The sequence below is a fragment of the Nyctibius grandis genome, chromosome 25 (assembly GCF_013368605.1).
Source record: "Nyctibius grandis isolate bNycGra1 chromosome 25, bNycGra1.pri, whole genome shotgun sequence".
NCBI classification, from domain to species: domain Eukaryota; kingdom Metazoa; phylum Chordata; class Aves; order Nyctibiiformes; family Nyctibiidae; genus Nyctibius; species Nyctibius grandis.
The window spans coordinates 1399413-1416844 of NC_090682.1; positions in this window are offsets into that span (position 1 = coordinate 1399413).

Below are 17432 nucleotides of genomic sequence, written 5' to 3' on the forward strand. Positions count from 1 at the left end.
CAGCTTTGCACTTCTGCTGCAGGGTTGCTTTGCAGCATCCTCCCAGTCCCCTCCTGTTGCTCCTCCAGCACAGGTAGATACTCACAGGTTGCACAGCCCCAACGAGTTATAGCAACATCTCTAAGCCAGAGAGGACTCATGGCTTTACGCAGAACCTAACCCACGCTTTTTAGGGTTGTTGCTTAATATTAAGTACTCTGAAGACTCAAACCCATTTGCATCTGCGAAGAAGGAAGGCTTTGCTAAGACCAAAGTGACATCTGAGTTCAACAGCCCACAGCTGGGACGCATTCCACCAGCTCCAGAGATTGTTCTAGTGTAAAGAGCTATTTCCCTGCAAACAACCCGGCGTAATTCTTAGGGAAACCATCTGAGCCCTTGGCCTTAGCTCAAAACGCATTAGAAAAAATCAAAAGCATTTATTTTTCCAGTTTTTCCTCCTGAGCTTTGTTCAATGCTCTCCAGAACAAGTAGGCTTAATAGACTTTGGTTTGTGACTGCAGACACCTTTCATAGCTTTGCTTTTTCATCATGTGTGAACTTCGATATCCATCATCTGAAATCTGGTTAGCAACGTCTTCTCCTTCCCTAGTCCTATATTTGCATTTTGTCCGCTGTTTCTTAATGAATTTAGTATGTCAGGGCTTCTAAATCATTACATTCATTAACTGTTAGCATCCCATTTTACCACCAAAAAGCTCAACGTGCCATAGGGGCATTTAAAAACTAGCAGGGATGGTGCTGTAGGGTTTGCTGGGTTTGTAAGGTGCTCAAATTTGCTAAAATACAGCAGATTTTGAGGTAGATGGTGGGGTGCAGGAAGGAAAGTGTTCACCAGCTCAGTCTGAACTTATAATTTTGACAAAATTTGGCAAAAATAGTCCAGATGAGCCATTCTCCTCCTTGCCATTTTTGAAAAGGATGTTTGGGTGTTGGTTTGTGGGTTTTTTTTTACTTTTCAAGGGTATTTTGGTCTTAAAAATGGAGCCAGCACAGCAGAGTTTAGTCCTTTACCAAAAAAACTCCTTTTGAAAGTCATAGAATCATAGAATCATAGAATGTTTTGGGTTGGAAGGGACCCTAAAGATCATCTAGTTCCACTCCCCCTGCCACAGGCAGGGACACCTTCCACTAGACCAGGTGCCTCAAAGCCTCATCCAAGTCAAAAGAACCATTTGCCAACTTCAGAAAATAAATTAATTTGGCACCTAATGTCAATTCTCTTTGCTTTGACCTGACCTGAACTTTGCTTAGCTCCTCGCTGATGCTTTCACTCTTGTGGTTTGGTCCAGATCTCATGGATGGCTGCAAACACCTCGGGCTCGGCAGCCTTGGGACCACATCTCTGACATCCAGGCTCTGAAACGGGTGTCATGAGCACCCAGATTTAAGGTGGGTGTAAAAGCTTGACAGATTCACACCGATTTGAAGGCACTCTCAATCCTGAACATCCCAGAGATGCTTTCAGGGTGACAAGCATCTCCTAGGAGTAAAAGCACTGGCAGCATTTGGTACAGCAGATCCATATTTAAGCTCCTAAAACCTGCTCTTCCCACATCTCCTGCATTTCCTAAAAAGCAGAATTGTGTTGATTTCCAAGGATAAAGCAAGTCCCCATTGCTAACCAGGACCTGCAGGTAATAGATGCTGCTATTACTGGATTTTTCCTCCATAAACAGAATTAGATGAGTCAACCACGCATGGGATCCAAGAGCAATGGGATTTTTTTCTCTATTTTGAGACACCGAACACCTTATCACTTCCTAGAACAAGCAGGCTCCATTTTAACACCCGTAAATCAAAAAGCCCAAGCTCTGAGTTGGGCTCAGCAAGATCTTTGAAGCATATGTTGGTTTGGGGTGGGGTGGTGGTTTGGGTTTTTTTTCCTCACTCTTTCTGAAAATTATTACTTTTTAACAAACTCGCCGCCAACCAAAAGACAAATTTTCTTTGAATGTCAAAACAGGATGTTATTGACAATTTCAGGACATTCTAAAAGCTTTTTTTTTAATTTTCTTTTTGAAACAGGAAGCTCGTTTGAAAGCCCTTTCCTGCAAATGGTTTCAGTTGTGACAAAACGAGCAATTTCTGACAAAGTTTTGGGTGTTTTTTTTTTAAAAAAAACGATGCCACATGCAAAAAAAGTTAAAAAAACCCCTCTGCCAGGTTACTCAGTACTGAAGGTAGGTGTGTATTTCTGCCCCTAAAAAAGCCCATAAATGGGTAATATGTGAAGACTGAAGTTCTGCGGCAGCTGGGTGGTGGGGATGGGAAATGTCTGACATGGATATTTGGAGACCAAGGTCATGGCAAGTCAATGAAGTGAATGTGTCCATGACATATATTGCAACCCAGACATCTCCGGGCAGTTGGCACCTCTTTGGGTGCAAGAGTGGTGCAGGAGGGAATGGAGGTGGTGGTGGATGGTGGAGAAACCAAATTGAGCTCAAAATGCTCAATTCTTGATGAGGAACCGAAACAATATTTGCAAGTCAAACTCTTTCCCCCTCTTTGCACACAGAGAGAAATGGGGCTAAGGCAAGTCAAGGGGGCTAAAAGACTGGTTGGTGTGGGTTCATGGTGGGCTAAAGCATAGGAGTTCTTGTGTGGGGCTGGAAGGTGGTCAAGGCTTTGTCAAACCTTGTTGCTATGTAATGTTTGTCAAGCTGGATCCTGCACACACCACCTGGGACTGTAAGCCTGGGAGCAGTGTTGGCTCCTCTGCCCCTGCCCTGTCCATGTATTTAACCTGAGCTCTGGATGGGATTGGAACAGGCTGAAATCCAAGCCCCAACACTACCAAAAATGATGCCAAAGGGCTGACCTGGGGCTCTGGATCCCTGGATCCTAACACATTAACCTAGATGCATTAACGAAGCTGCAAATGCGAAGGCTTTCCAAAGAGCTCTTTTCCTTTCTTAGCCCGACTCTGACTCCCTCGTGACACAGGGATGGGAAAAATAACTTGATTTACACACAGGCACAAGTATTTCAAGCCATTTGTCTTTTATTTGCTTAGAGATGGGACCAATGCATCCTGGCCTGGCTTCAAACCAATACCACCTTTCTTGGCTCTCATCTGGTCCTCAAGAGGATGAGCAGCCAGCTTTCCAAATGCCAAAAGAGCAGATGCTTGGTTGAGATGTCTCCTCCAGAGGCTGCTCCATATGACCTGGGCATTGCATTTGCAAAGCTATGGGATGCCTCCATGAGATCCCAGCTCTGTCAAAGCTCTGTGTCATCCACTGACCACAAAGGAGCCTGTATGGTGCAGCAGGACCCCAAAACAGATAAGAGTGGGAAAGGTAAAATCACCATCGAGCGTCAAGTCTGTTTTCTGTATTGTTGGGTGGTCTGAAAGTTATGGGATTAATGTGATACATACATAATGCTTTGCATTCATCTTCTCTATTTTTACCAGGCTTTTGTGGTGACTTGCAAGAGAAGGCAATGTCAGAAGGAATGTAATGAAATATTCATTCCTTCTGTTAAGGAAATTCAGAGAAAGGCAGGAAGAAAGAACCAAATGTGAGATCAAGCCAGGAAGATGTGTCCTGCTCATTTCATTTGCATTTCTGTAACCCAGAGCAGGGAGAGGAGAGATCTAACTCCTCACCATCATGCTGCATACAACAGCACAAGCAAAGAGCAAAAGCAGGACCAGGGCTCTGATGGGAGAGACAAAAAACTCCTTCTTGATCTACAAGGAAGAGAAGTGCAGGTTTATTTGAATTTTAACAAAGCCAGAAGATTTCAATGAGAAATATGTCTTGATTTTCTCTCGTACAGCCCAAAGTGGTAGGATTTTGGTGGTGGAAACGATGCTCGCCTTCATCTGCTTGCCTCAGACAGTGCAGTTGCTGAGTGGCATTGCCTGGATGAATTAATGCTCCAGCGCTCCCCATCAAAAATGTTCTACAGGAGTGCAAAGCACTAATAAAATTGTTCCCCAGATGGGATTTTTCAGACTCCTTTTTCCTTGTCTTTCATCTAATTTGATTAACTTAGCTCATTTCCTGTTCTCCCTGTGATCTCGCTTATGAGATGTGCAATCACAGGTTTTATTGCAGCCTGATTAGGATCAGTAAATGACAGGAGGGAGCTTTGCAAGCACAACCTCAGCCCAGCTCGGCTGCTTCCGTGTCCTCTGGGTCCCCTGAGCTATGTCTCTGTACCCCACTACCAGGAGATGAGGTGGCCCGAGGTGGCCCAAGGCAGCAGGAACACACTGGGGTTCTCCTGGGCCACTCAGGGAGCATCTCAGGGCCACGGAGCTGCAGCTCACAGGCAGCACAAAACCTGCTGTGCTTATGTATCATGGATAACACAGCAACATGCTGGACAGACCCCAAATTTTCTACCGTTGCCCTGCTTTTTGGGGTATCGGTTTTGCACCGCTCCATGGGGAGCATCCCCCCATGTGCAGAGGATGGGAATCGGGCACTTGTGCTCCCAGCCCTGTTATCTGCTCTGACCTTACTGTTTAAACAACTTTAAGCCTTCAAAAAATAAATACGCTGGAAAAGTTTGGCTTTATTCAGCTCACTGCCTGGCAGCGGTCCTAAAACATCCAGGAGTTCTCGCAGAGCTATTTAGCATAATATTTGACACTTCTATCACTCCTTTCATCCTGAAGTGCTTCTCAAACCCAAGACCACCACTGGAGTCAAACATTTTGTGGGGCAGTGGGGTTTTTCCCTAAGAATCAAATCCCACGTCGTCCTGGGACACCCCACACATCCTTCATCCCCCTAAAATCAGTGAGAGCTCAGTACTTTGCACATCCACGAGGTTGTAGTGAGGATGATGTTACTGCAAAGAGACTGGGGAGCACTGGAAAGTGGTCCTGCTTTTGGAAAAAAGTTGTGATTTGGGAAAAATATGTCCAAAAATGCATGCATAAAATATACAGGACATTTAATTTAGGTCTATAATGCTCTGCTGGAGCATGGACTGGTAGGGTGTTGCTGTTAACAATACCCAAAGTAGGGCAACCACCTTCCTAGAGTTGATTTCTACACCCTTCTACCTTTGGAGCCACTTTTGGTCTATACAGAGTGATGCTTTCCAGGCTTTGGGAGCAGTTTTAGGGGTGAACAAGCTCCCAAGCCATTAGTCTGCCCCAGCACAGGGATGCAGGGACAGGGCAAGGGCAGCATAGCTTCACGCGTGGCACCTCCCAAGGACAAATTAACCTGGAGCTTGTTTGGCTTTTTCCATCTGTGTGCCCTTGGCCAGACACCAAGCACTTGAACTCCTCTTTCTACCCCAGAGTAGGTGAGGTGGAGAAGCTCATTCCATTTTTGCAGAGCTTAGATCTCCCTGTAACGCTGTTTATCGAGATGCACATAATGCCTTGGATAGAAAACCACCCCTGTACCCATAATTAAACCTGACACTCGACAGACGCTGGTATGAAAAACCTCCAGCGCAGCGACGGGTCACAGCAGCCACACAAAGAGGGTTCAGTGCGAAAGGCCCCGTTCAGATGTTGCACTTGGACTCGATCCTTCCAGCTCGGCAAGATTTTAATCTGCTGTTTTCCTTAAAATCCCCACAAAGTGGTGATTGGCCCCAAAATCCTCGTTCTTCTCAGTGCCGGGCTGCAGGAAGGTATTTGCCAAGGGGGTTGAGTTGTGGGAGAAGATGCTTTTGGGTCCAGCAAGAACCATGAGTTCATGCTGGTGATGAAGGAGGATGCTCTGGAGCATGATGTTTCCAGGCAGGCTCTGGAGAAGCATCCTTTCAATTTGAGGCAGGATTGCCAGGAAAAAAAATAAGTAAATCTGGAAAAAAAAAATGAGCCTGGGGCTCGCTGCGGGAGCTCTCCTCCCTCCTCCGGACACCCAGGTATTGCCCTGCCCTGGAAGCTGTCAGGCGGGTGGAAACAGGGTCTGGCTGATGTTAAGCAGGATGGGGATGGTGGGTTTTATTAGCAAAATGCAAACAGGATTGCAACAGAGACTTGAGCGTGTGTGGCTGGGGGAGCAGGACACGCACGCTTCGGGGAGATATCCTTAGGGAAAGAAAGCGAGAGCATTAACCCCTCCGCTGCTGAGCTGTTCAACCCCTGTGCAACCCCAAATCCAGCCCTTCCTCATCTGGGCTTTGCTGGTTGGATGCTGGAAGAGGGGAGCAGGGTCCAGACAGGGTGGTTGGAGCTGGAAAGTTCGTTAGAGAAGGATGGCATCTCCCTGCTAATGAGGCTGGTGATGGGGAGCTGCCTGCACAGCCTGGGCTGGAGTTAAAGGGAAGGCAATTATATGATTACTGGCTAATGAAGGACAATTGAAATGGATAAGCCGTGCTTGGAAAAACCAAATGAGGCCGACCACGGAGTTTCTAGGGAGACCAAATTGTCATGATCTCAGCTGAAGCAATGGCTAAGGAGGAGAAAGGGAGGATGTAGACCCCTGCCAAGCCAAGCCAGGGAGGAGAACATCTTTTCTGACTCAGGATCCCCAACTTTGAACCCTCTCAGAGCCATCACACACACGCTCATGCACCCCAAACTCGGTTAAAACAAGGCAACCACTTCTTACAGCCTGCTCGAAACAGGGCGAAGACAAATGGCATTTGCTGCCCCCGTACCCCACCAGTGATCCCTTCTCCCCTGCGGCACGGTGCGTTTTCCAGCCTCTGCCACTTCAATCATGTCTCCTAGTCCCTAAGCAGAGCTACGAAATGATGTTTAATGTGTCTGCCTGGGAAGGAGGTTATTAATTCGTCTGGGGGCACAGGGCTACCGGTTGTGTTGCAAACGATGGTGCTGCTTTCATCCAGGACTGTGGAAGCGAATCAACAGACACTGAGAAGATGGACTACCTATTTATTTGATTTATTTAATAAATAGATCTAATCCTTAAGCCTTGACTGGCCTCACAGCCTAAGCTGACCTCCTGCATGAATAGATGCTGTGTCGGCGAAAAGCCAGAGAGCTGAACCACGGCAGCGCCCGCTTGCCTGCATCCCTCGGTGTGGGTGCTGAGGATGCTGTGCACGGCCAAGGGGAAAGGGCAGGGTACCATCATCTTGGCACGGCAAGAAATACCAGGAGGGCTGAAGACCTGAGCACATTATCCATCTCCAGCACCCAGCTGTGTTATTTCTGCCACTGGGAGATAAAAGGTTGTAAAAATGTGATATATTTATGATATATTTCCTGAAGACAGGTGAAACTCTCACTGGCAGGGATCGAATCGAAAAGCAGCGGTGTTTGGAGATATCCTGTGGTCTTGAGCTGCTCATTGAGGATGTCCCATCCCCATTCCCAAGCGAGGAAAGAGCCGCCGTGGTTCCCCCTCCCGGCACAGCGAGCGGGTCCGCAGACATGAGGGGGGGTCACGCTGGGTTGATAACAGCCCCGGAAACCCATCAGAGACACCCGGCCCCAGCCCTCTGCCTCTCATCAAAATTACCTGCCAAAGGAGGCTCCGCTCCAGCCCTGCACCTTGTCAGCTTTTATGGTAATAGGAAACAGCTGCTCGTGGGGGATGGCAAAGCAGAAGCGAAAGGGGCTGGCGGGGAGCGAGGGGGGGGGGAGAAGGAGCCATTCATAATTTTTGCTCTTTTCCCAAGGCTCCAGCATGAGGCAGGGATGGGGAGGAGGCACCCGAAAAGCCTGGTGATGGGGATGCTGAGGATGCTCGGACCCCCCCCAGAGCCAGCTCTTGGGACCTGCTCACCTGTGGACGCAGCCGACTCGTGCACTGGGGTCGGTTTTTCCAGCTGGTGAAGCTCTCCGTGGGGTTTACCATTCCCCGGCGTAACTCTCAGCTCTGATGCTGTTTCCTGACAGCCTCCAGCCCCTGCTCAGAGGAGAGCTTTTCATGGAGGAGGTCCCATCTAGCACCAGAGCTGAGCTTCCCAGCTCAGGCTCAAGGTCATGCCCAGGAGATAAACTCAAGTTTTTACCCAAAATAGCCATTCCAGACCCTAAACTGCCTGCAGAGCTCAAATCACTGCTCTGCACAGACCTCAGATCTCCGAGGAGGATGTGTCCCATGAAGAGGTCATCCTCTGGATGCCACACCATCATCCCTCCCTGTGCCCCAGCACTCCAAGCCATGCAGCACCCCAGATTTTCACCTTTCCTTTAGGGATTTCCACCCTCCTTAGTGCTGGGAATAGGAGCGGGGTGAGGATTTACACGTGTGCCCAGGACAGGTTTCTGGGAAGAGCAGCAGCAGCATCAAGGAACCGGCTCAGTAATTGGGTTAGCTACGCTAATTTTCAGGAACACGTTGCTGCTAACGAGTTTTAATTAAAACCATCTTCACGGTGTCAGCAAGTTGAAATCAAGGGCAGCTATTAATATCGATGGTAATTCTCCCCACCGGATCGGCAGGCGGGCGGTGGGTAGGACCGACCGTCTGCTGGCATTTCAATTTGGGGCCAAATAAAGTAAAATTCACTGACCCAAATGGCTCGAGCCCCTCTCGGACCCCGCACGTGAAGTCCACGGTCAGCTCAGCCTCTTCCAACAACGCAGATGCTTTCTCACTCTCCCATCTCCCAAGCTTTCTCCAGGCTAATTTTAGCAACCAGCCCCACCAGAATGTTTCTCCAGGGCTTAATCCCACTCACAGCGGGGGAAAGGAAGAGTTTTCCTGCTGTGGAGTCACTCTGCTTTTTTTTTGCTATGAAAATGCAAGTTTTGGGCCCTCTGAACCTCTGGAAGAGATTTTCCCCTTCTTTTTCCCAGCCCTGGCTCTGCCCTGAGATTTCACAGCTCATTGCAGCCGCTCTTTGAGTACATCTTGAGTGTTTTAAAGATGGTTCTTTTATGCTCTCTCCAGCTTTTAATGCTCGAGGGGGGACAAGGCTGCGGTGGTTTCGGATGCAGTGGTGCTGCACCGTGAAACGGGATCCACGCTGGGAACTGCTTTCCTTGTAGGAGGAGGAGGATGATGGGTGCTGCTGAACGTCACTGGGTGCAGGAGAGGATCAAGCCGATGGGATTGCAACCCTGATATAGCCACCTGCTTTTTGCAGAGCTGCCTAAATTCACTTTAACAGAGGCTTTGTGCAAGGAAAAAACAGCCTCTGTCTCTATCCTTGCAGTTCTGACAGCTGGGTCAGGCTCATGGGTTGCTCAGATAAGGAATTTAATTCACTGAGAGAAAAAATTCCCCTTCAATCCATCAGTGGAAAATGAATATTGAATTCCAGGGGCTGTTTGGGTCCATACCATTTCCCTACTCAACCCCTGATATAAAAACAACCAAAACATTGTGTTTCTTATCACAGAAACGCAAATTTTTCCCTTTTTTTCCCCACAAAACCAGGTCTCCAACCCAAATCTGTGGCTGCCGTTGGCTTTTTGTCTCCCTCTTGTGACTGGCCTCAAAAGGGTTTCCAGCCAGCTCACTGCGCAGAGCTGGGATGCTGCTTTCAGCATATGTTGGGTCTGATGGGATGAGCATGAAAGGGCTGTCGTGACATCGGGCAAGAATTAAAGGCAGGTCCAAGATCTGCCTTCTCAGTCCAGGGCTGTCCCTAAGGAATTGCAGAGGCACAAATCCTGCATGGGCACATCCATCACTCGTGCACCACAAAGCCCAAGGACCAGTGCCTGTGGTGTGTGCTGATGCCCACCTGGAGAAAAGCTGAATTTTTTAGAAAATCCTCAACCTGTCTTGCTTACCTGGAATAAAAAGAATCTGCTTTGATATTAAATAAAGGGAAAAACCTGCTGGAGTGGGTTTTTTAACCTGAATGGCTCCGAAGCAGGCACAGGGGCTGGGTTTTGTCCCTTTAAGACCCCAAACCGCAGCAATAGCTTGGCGTTTCCCAGCCCTGGTCAGATGAAGAAGCGATTGGAAGCAGATGTTAGAGGCAGCACGGGGTGGATGGGGCATGATGAGGGGTATGAGCAGCTGGGGCCGAGCCCCCACCAGTAACCTCAGGCTCCCGTGGCTCGAGGTGAGCCTGAACTCGCAGCCCCCTCCCCGGCGATGAGCTCGGCAGACGGACTCCTAACCCAAACCAGATGGGAGGGAACAGCTTTTTTGGGGGGAGAGGATGAGGACCTGGTGAGATAAAATGATTAAAATAGATCAGCTGAAGAAAGAGAACAGAGGTGCCCTGGGGATGGGGGATAAAATTTGGGATAAAGCCTCCAGCGCTGGGGGTTTTGCTGCCCATCCCTTGTAGGGATGCCTAAAATCATGCAGGTATGTCAAGCGTCTGGACATCAAGGGTTTTTTTCCATCCTGGGAAGGAGAGTTAATCCATTCTCCTTTCCAAGGCCCAACTCATGGCAGGTTTGATAGTCCCCAGGTCTGCCTTCAACATTTTCTCCCCATCCCTCACCCAGATTCCGTAGCAGGAGCGAGATGTGAACGCAGCATCCTCCTCCCAGCTCACTGGGAAAAAAATACAAGGAGAAGTCCTGGTTCCCTCAGTCCTGGGGGAAATTTTGGGGTTTTTTTTTTTGGCTGAGATGGGAAACAGTGTTCATGTGAACTCCATGCCTCTGTTTGAACAAGTTGGAGAGGATTTGGGGGTTGGCAGGAGTGCCCTATCGCATCTTCCCCGAAAAAAAAAAAAATCCACCCCAAAAAAAGCCCTTTTCTTTTGACTTCATGAGGCTGGGACTCTGCATGCACAAATTCCTCCCACTCCCTTTCCAAACCAGCCTTGGAAAAGAATAAAAATCATTGAATTAGCCAAGTTAATCAGGTGAGTTTCTGACGCACCTCATTTATCTTTCTTTCGAGCCAGAGCCCAGGAGACCCAAAAAAATGGGATTAAGTGCAGCGATAAACAAAAAGATCCCAGACGGCCAAGAGATTTGTGGATTTTCCCCTGATCTGAACTCTGGGCTGTACGGCCCAGCATTTGTTTTTTATTTTTGAATAATAGGAAATGACGGAATTGGGTTTTCTGCCACACTTTAGTGACTGATTAAAATAGCCTGGAGATGGGAAGAAGGTCCAGAAAGGTGATGGCCAGTGGGATCTACTGCTCTGCCTTGTTTTGGGACCTGAAAGATGGGACTTCTCCATCCCATTAGTGCAGAGGGGTTGCAGCTCCCAACTCCCCTCTCCCAGACGCTTCCCTGCCTGGATCTCCCTGTCTGGAGGGGGAACAGGAGCTCATTTTTGGGTTATGCAGAGTGCAAGGATTGGGATGAAAACACTGATGAAGCTTTCACAGCCTGCCTGCAGGCACCCTTGGCCGCATCCATCCATCACCCTGCATCCAGCCCCCGTAGGCAATCCATCACTCGCAGGAGCCCTCTCTGCTTGCATCCTCCTGATGCCTTGCAGACACACAGCTAAATCCCCCTTCCTCCCCTCCAGAGCCCTCAGCCAGCACTGCTCTCCCTCGGAATCGGAAAAAATCCCATTTACTGTTTAAAAAAAAATCCTTTCCTTACAAACATTCCCACCACCCATCGCTATTTTATGTTCATGATGGGGATTTTGGGTGCTACAGAGCTACTGCTTACGCTGAACATAAGCAGCAAAGCAAATACACTCCGTGTCTGGAGGATGTCACAGCAAATGGAAACACATCCCTAGACCTTTTCAGTGATGTTTCTGGTTTGGGGATAAGTGGAAGTCCTTTGCTAGGATTATAAGAACTAGAGACATAGGGAGTTTCAAAGCCCTCGAGTTAAGTGAAAGTTTTCTAGCAGCTTTCTCCTTTCACATTTGGCTTTTCTTCCCCGAGTGAAATATGTTCCTTCATCTGGAATTTCCTGAGAGAAGCGCAGAAACCCATAGTCATGGTTTGAAAAATTGTAACTCATCTCTTCAGTTCGGTATTTTTAAGGAAAGCTTTTTTGCTGGAAGATTTTAAAGGTTTCACTAAAAAAAACCAAAACCTCCCACATGGAGAGCAACCAGCTTCTTTCCAAGTAAACTCTTCTAAGAGCTGCAATCTTATTCCTAAGGCTCCTATATTTACAAATACTGAATATAAGGAACAGAACTTTCTAAGAAAATGGGTAGTTTTCCTTTAATTTAATAGAAAACCACTCTGGAAGGACAAAATTCAGTGCTGGATGGAGGAAACTGCTTTTTTTTTTTGCTGCTTAAGATGCTCTAAAACTGGTCTGCGAGGGCTTGGATGGACTGTGTGGATGTTGAAGAGAGCATGCACTGATCTGGACATAAAACCCCAGACAAACATCCACAGTGAGAAAACTCAGCCACCACGTAATTTTAGATGACTACCCAAGCAAAAACTTTATTTCTGCAGAACTTGTTTATGGACGTGTGGAGAGGGAGAGCAAGAGAGATGTTTCCCTCTTGGAAATAAGTATTTCACACCAACATTGAAATTTAACTGCTCAGGTCAGCTGGAAATAGCTCCCAAAGACCCTTTGAGCGGGGAGTGTTGGGTTCTTCCTTTTCCCTAAGACCTTTCATCTTTGAGGGACTGGGTTTCACGCTTTCATCATCCCAAAGACATCCCAAAACATCCCAAAGGCAACCCAAAACATCCCAAAGGAGTGACACCGAGCTAGAGGGAGGAGGAAGAGGAGGAGATGGCCTTCTCACCCCAACCCAAAAGCAGAGGAGGCATCTCCGTCCCTCTAACCACTAGATGGTGCCAAGAGAAAGAGCGTGGGAGAAACAGGGTGGGAGGAAGGAGAAGGGGGGGTACCCACTCCACCAAAAATCCCCTGGGCACGGGGGATGTTGGGCATCATTGCCAAATTCAAGTCTTGATAGACCAACTGCAAACTGCCTACCCAAACCTTACACCAAAAAATGGACAGTTTGAGGCTGAAGAACTGCCAGACTTTGTCCATAAGGAGGTGGTAGGCTTCACCCCAGCTGTGGAGCATTTAGGACCTGTCCAACGGCTGTGCTGGGTGATGCAGGTGTGGTGGGAAAGGCCTTGGTTGGTTTATACCAGGTTTGCAGGCTGATTTCACTGCATGCAGTTGCACTTGCACCAGGTGCTTTCTGCACTCCCCCTGTCTCTGTCCCCATGAGATGTCCCTGGTTTCCTCAACCAGTGAAGACGTGATGCGTGGGAAGAGGGAGATTTCTCTACTGTCATGACGGAAATTGTTGACTACAGTGTGATTGGTCCTGGCTCACTTATCTATGGAGATGCCCAAGGAAATTAAGGGCTCCCTGCACTATAGAGGCATTTTCCCCTGCTAGCTGGGCACCCAACAGAGTAACCACCCTCCCCACAGCCATCTAAGGGCTGTAAAGTTGCCATTTCCACTGACACATAATTTGGAAACCTAAAAGACTCAGGTGGATCATACAGTGTCATCAGCCAATCTTTCATTTTTTCATCCCAGAAATTGGTAGTTTCTTCTCATTTTTTTTTTCCTCCTCTATCCTGCAACCAATAGCAGGGAAAAGCAATATGTTTCCAGAGAAGAAACCACTTGAGCTTGCTCAACAAGCTGAGGCAAAACCCTCTGGGGAAGCTCTTTTTTGTCACTCATGCTCAGCACAGAGCAACCATCCACCATGGCTTGGCCATGCCGTGCCACCACATTCCCATCCTGGTGCCCAGGAGCTTTTTCACTTTTAAAACGAAATAAAAAAGGAGCAGATCACACTCAGAGCCAAAACCCAGGGAGAAAACCCCCTCTATTAATGAGCTGCGTGCCGAGCGTCTCCCTCCTCACCCCTTGGCCCGCACGTCTCCATCCCGGGGAGCCAGCTGCGGCGTGTAGGAGAAAACGACCCTGTCACGGCTGTCTGCGCTGTGTTATTGTTAGCGTTACGTTACAAATCCCTTTTCCATGCGGAGGTCCCAGGGGAGGTCATAAACGGGGGGGGGAGGTCAGGACCCTGCCAATAAACAGGACCCCCAGCCCCACCGTGGCCTCCCCGCAGCGACCGGAGCAATGCAGAAGGGATTTACCCGCTTATTTGCAGACTTGGTCCTCCAGATCTTGGCTCTGAGATGATCATCATCCATTCCCATCCAGCCAGGACACATAAATCCCTTTGGAAACACAGCACAGCAGAGGTGTGATGTGGCCTGCGTTGCTTACAACCACTTGCAGCTATAACTAAACACTGTGGCTGTTTGTAGGCACATAGTGCAAAAAACATCTTAAAATAAATTCAGGTGTGGATGGGAAGTCGAGGCTGATGCTCTGGGTTGGCTCCTTACGCACAGTGTAGGGCAGTTTTATAAAGGTTTTTCAGCATCTCCTGATCTAAGAGGATTTTGAGAGCATCCTGATGGGAGCCAGGCTCCAACTCTGCTCAGAATTTGTGATCCTGAAAGGGTTAATGCAAAGATTCCCACAGAAGATCCCATTGGATCCCATTAGGAAGGTGCACAGTAGCCCATGGGGCAAATATCAGGAGCCGTGTAGCCTGCAAACGCCTCTTCTCACCATCTGGACCACACTGCTGAGGATATTTCTTATTAATTGAAGATGTTTCTTATTAATGTGCGGATTTACTTTGCTGCACATGGTGAGAAAAGGCTAGAGAAGCAAAAATCACCGAAGTGAGGGCCAACACTCAAGCTCTTCTATTTGATTCCCCTTTCCCACAGTCTTCTCCAGCACCTTCTGCCCTCCCTGGGCTTGGGATGATGGAATATTTGCAGAACAGGAGGATGTTAAATAAAAAAAGGGACTTATCCACCACGGGGATATAAATAAAACCCCACAATAAATCATAGATATTATGAAGACCGTATAGTTCAAAGCATTGAGGTTTCTGGATGATTTAGGAGCTTGAACCTCACTCAGATGGAGTTGAAGTGAACTTGTGCTCCACAGGCAATGAAGGTTTTTGTAAAAAATCGTGCTTGTGGGAGGGTTGCAGGGTTGGAAGTGACAGTTCGTTGCCCATGTTCGAGCAACTTTTGGTGATGCTTCTGAAAACCCCACGCCCAAAGAACAGTTTGCTGCCCACGGACTGAAAGACGGTCCTCCCTCACCTGCCTCACGCACAGGGGCTCAGCTGCCCCGAAACCACCTTGCAGATAGTGTGCAAGAAAAAGAGGGGAAACAAAGGAAAAAAGAGGAAATAAGAGGAAAAGAGAGACAAAAGGGAGAGAGAAAGAGAGAAAAATAAGGGCTCAGCTGCATGAAGTTGCTCAGCTCGAGCTGGTGATGGAGCATCCAGGACGGCTTTTAGGGCCACCATTGAAGCAAACTTTTAACAGCCAAAATCTGGTTAAACCCAAAGTTTCTACCATTGCAAACTGAAACTTTGCAAAAGGGCACAGCTCACGCTCGACTCGTACATCTGCATCTCGAGGAGTCAATAAAGGACCCACATTTCTTATCATATCGTGCCACACTGCCAGTGATGCTCAGCAGTAGAGGAGCCTTTTGGGTAGGATGCTCTCCATGCAACGAGACACCTCGGTTGTTTTAAACATCTCTTTTACGTTGCATCTCTCTGAAAAGCAAACACTGTAGATGGAGTGGAGAGATTTCTACGAGTCCTCTCGCACTGAGATCCTGAGCGTTACCATGTACACCCCAAAAAAAACCCCGAGGCAAACAGTGAGGTGACTCAGAGGTATGTGTGATATCGGTTTCGGGTAGATGTGAAAAGAGCTCCCCATCTCATTTCTGCTTGCGGGTCGGGTTGGTAACAGCTTCTTTTTTAAAGGCAAGAAGGTTTTGGGTTTTTTTCATTTTTTTATATGTTTTGTTTTGTTTTGTTTCGCAGATGCTTTGCCCAGAAGCCGAGCGAAGCGCCGGTGATCAAGATAAAGGGCTGAATAGCAACGGAGGACCCTGCGATAGGCAAAACAAAATAAATAGGTGCAGAGAGCTGAGAACCGCAAGAGTCAATACTGGGGTGGTGGCTGGGTTGGTGCTCCTGCAGTTATATGGTGGAGAAACCTGGGGGATGATTCAACTGGAGCAGAAAGTGGCTTTATGGGCTTCAAATCCTTCCTCCAGATTGCATTTGCAACTAGAGATGGAGCATCTTCCCTGTAAAAACTTGCAGATTGATGCAAATCTATTGAAAGGAGTCGAGGTCAAGAAGCATTTCTTCTCAGCAAGGGTCATTAGCCATTGGAAGGGGCTGCCCAGGGAGGTGGTGGAGTCACCATCTCTGGAGGGGTTTAAGAAAAGACTGGACATGGCACTTAGTGCCATGGTCTAGTTGCCAGGGTGGTGTCAGGGCAATGGTTGGACTCGATGATCCCAGAGGGCTCTTCCAACCTGATTGATTCTGTGATTCTGTGAGGTCGGAGAGGAAAACACAAGAGCTCCTGGCCCAGATGATGCAATAAACTTGATTTTGGGGGATTTTAATCCATTTGCAGATCAAAGCCTTTAATTGCATCATTTTTTTACAGGAGGGTGACAAAGTCACGATGATGGAAAAAAACCACCACCCTGGTTTGTAGAAGTAGGGAAACTGAGGCACGGTTTGGGGACATGCCTTGCTTGCCTGGATGGGATAAATCATGGCCAGCTACAATATTTCACGTTTATTGGAGGATTTTGGAGCCTGTTGTTATGATTTTGGCGGAGTAAATCAGGGGCTGGTAATAAACGAGTAAGAAAATAGTCTCGTATCCAGGGAAACTTTGACTGACAATGAGTCAGGGGACGAAACTGTGCTGAAAAGGTCAAGTTCATCTCCAAAAATGCAAGCCGTCGTCTGTTTTGACAAAGTCCCCCTTTTCAGAAGGCAGCTGATATTTTCCCATGTAAAGTTGTATTTTGCCCATTAAAAAGAGAAGCCGTCTTGCCTGTACAAGTATCCCAATAAAGGCTGAATAAATAAATAATAAAGAATATATTCAATAAAGAGCATATATAGGCGTCCCTGTCTGCCCCTTGGTCAGATGGAGAGCTCTGCCTCGGAGCATTAGCAACTTCAGATGAAAATAAACTCTCCCCTTCCTCTCCGTTCACTTTTTCTCCCCAAACAGGCTTTTCTTTAGAAACCAGAAACCTCCAGGATCAGAAATATTCAAACTTTCCAGCTTTCTTTTTATGGGAAAGTTGGAAAGAAAGCAACCAACCCCAGTGACAATTTGCATTTAGTAAAATCCCAATTTTCCACGGATATATTCTTTTTTTTTTTTTTGATCAGCCACAAGGCCTTCCCCTCCATGAGAAAATATTTTCAAGGCCTCAGAAGAAAGGAGTAATTTGGGCTCGATTCAACCCAAATACCAATAAAAAAAGCAAAGATCCTCCACCTTTCTCAGCCTGTTTGGCCAACCATTGAAGGGCTGGAGCATCCTGGGGGACTGAGGACTTCTCTTTCATCCCCTCTTTGCCCATCTTTATATTGAAAAGCAGTTTATTAACGAAGCCTGCTGTAATTATATCCCCTCCTCGTGCCACTGTAACCTTCAACAGACTCTAAATGAATGGTGTTAGTGCGTTTGATCCCCATTTTCCCTCCGCCTCCACCCCCACAGCCCCAAATTTCCTCTTCCCTACCTCATAAAAGGATTTTCTCCCCAAGAAATGCAGTCACTATTTTACTGATGGGGTCAGGACC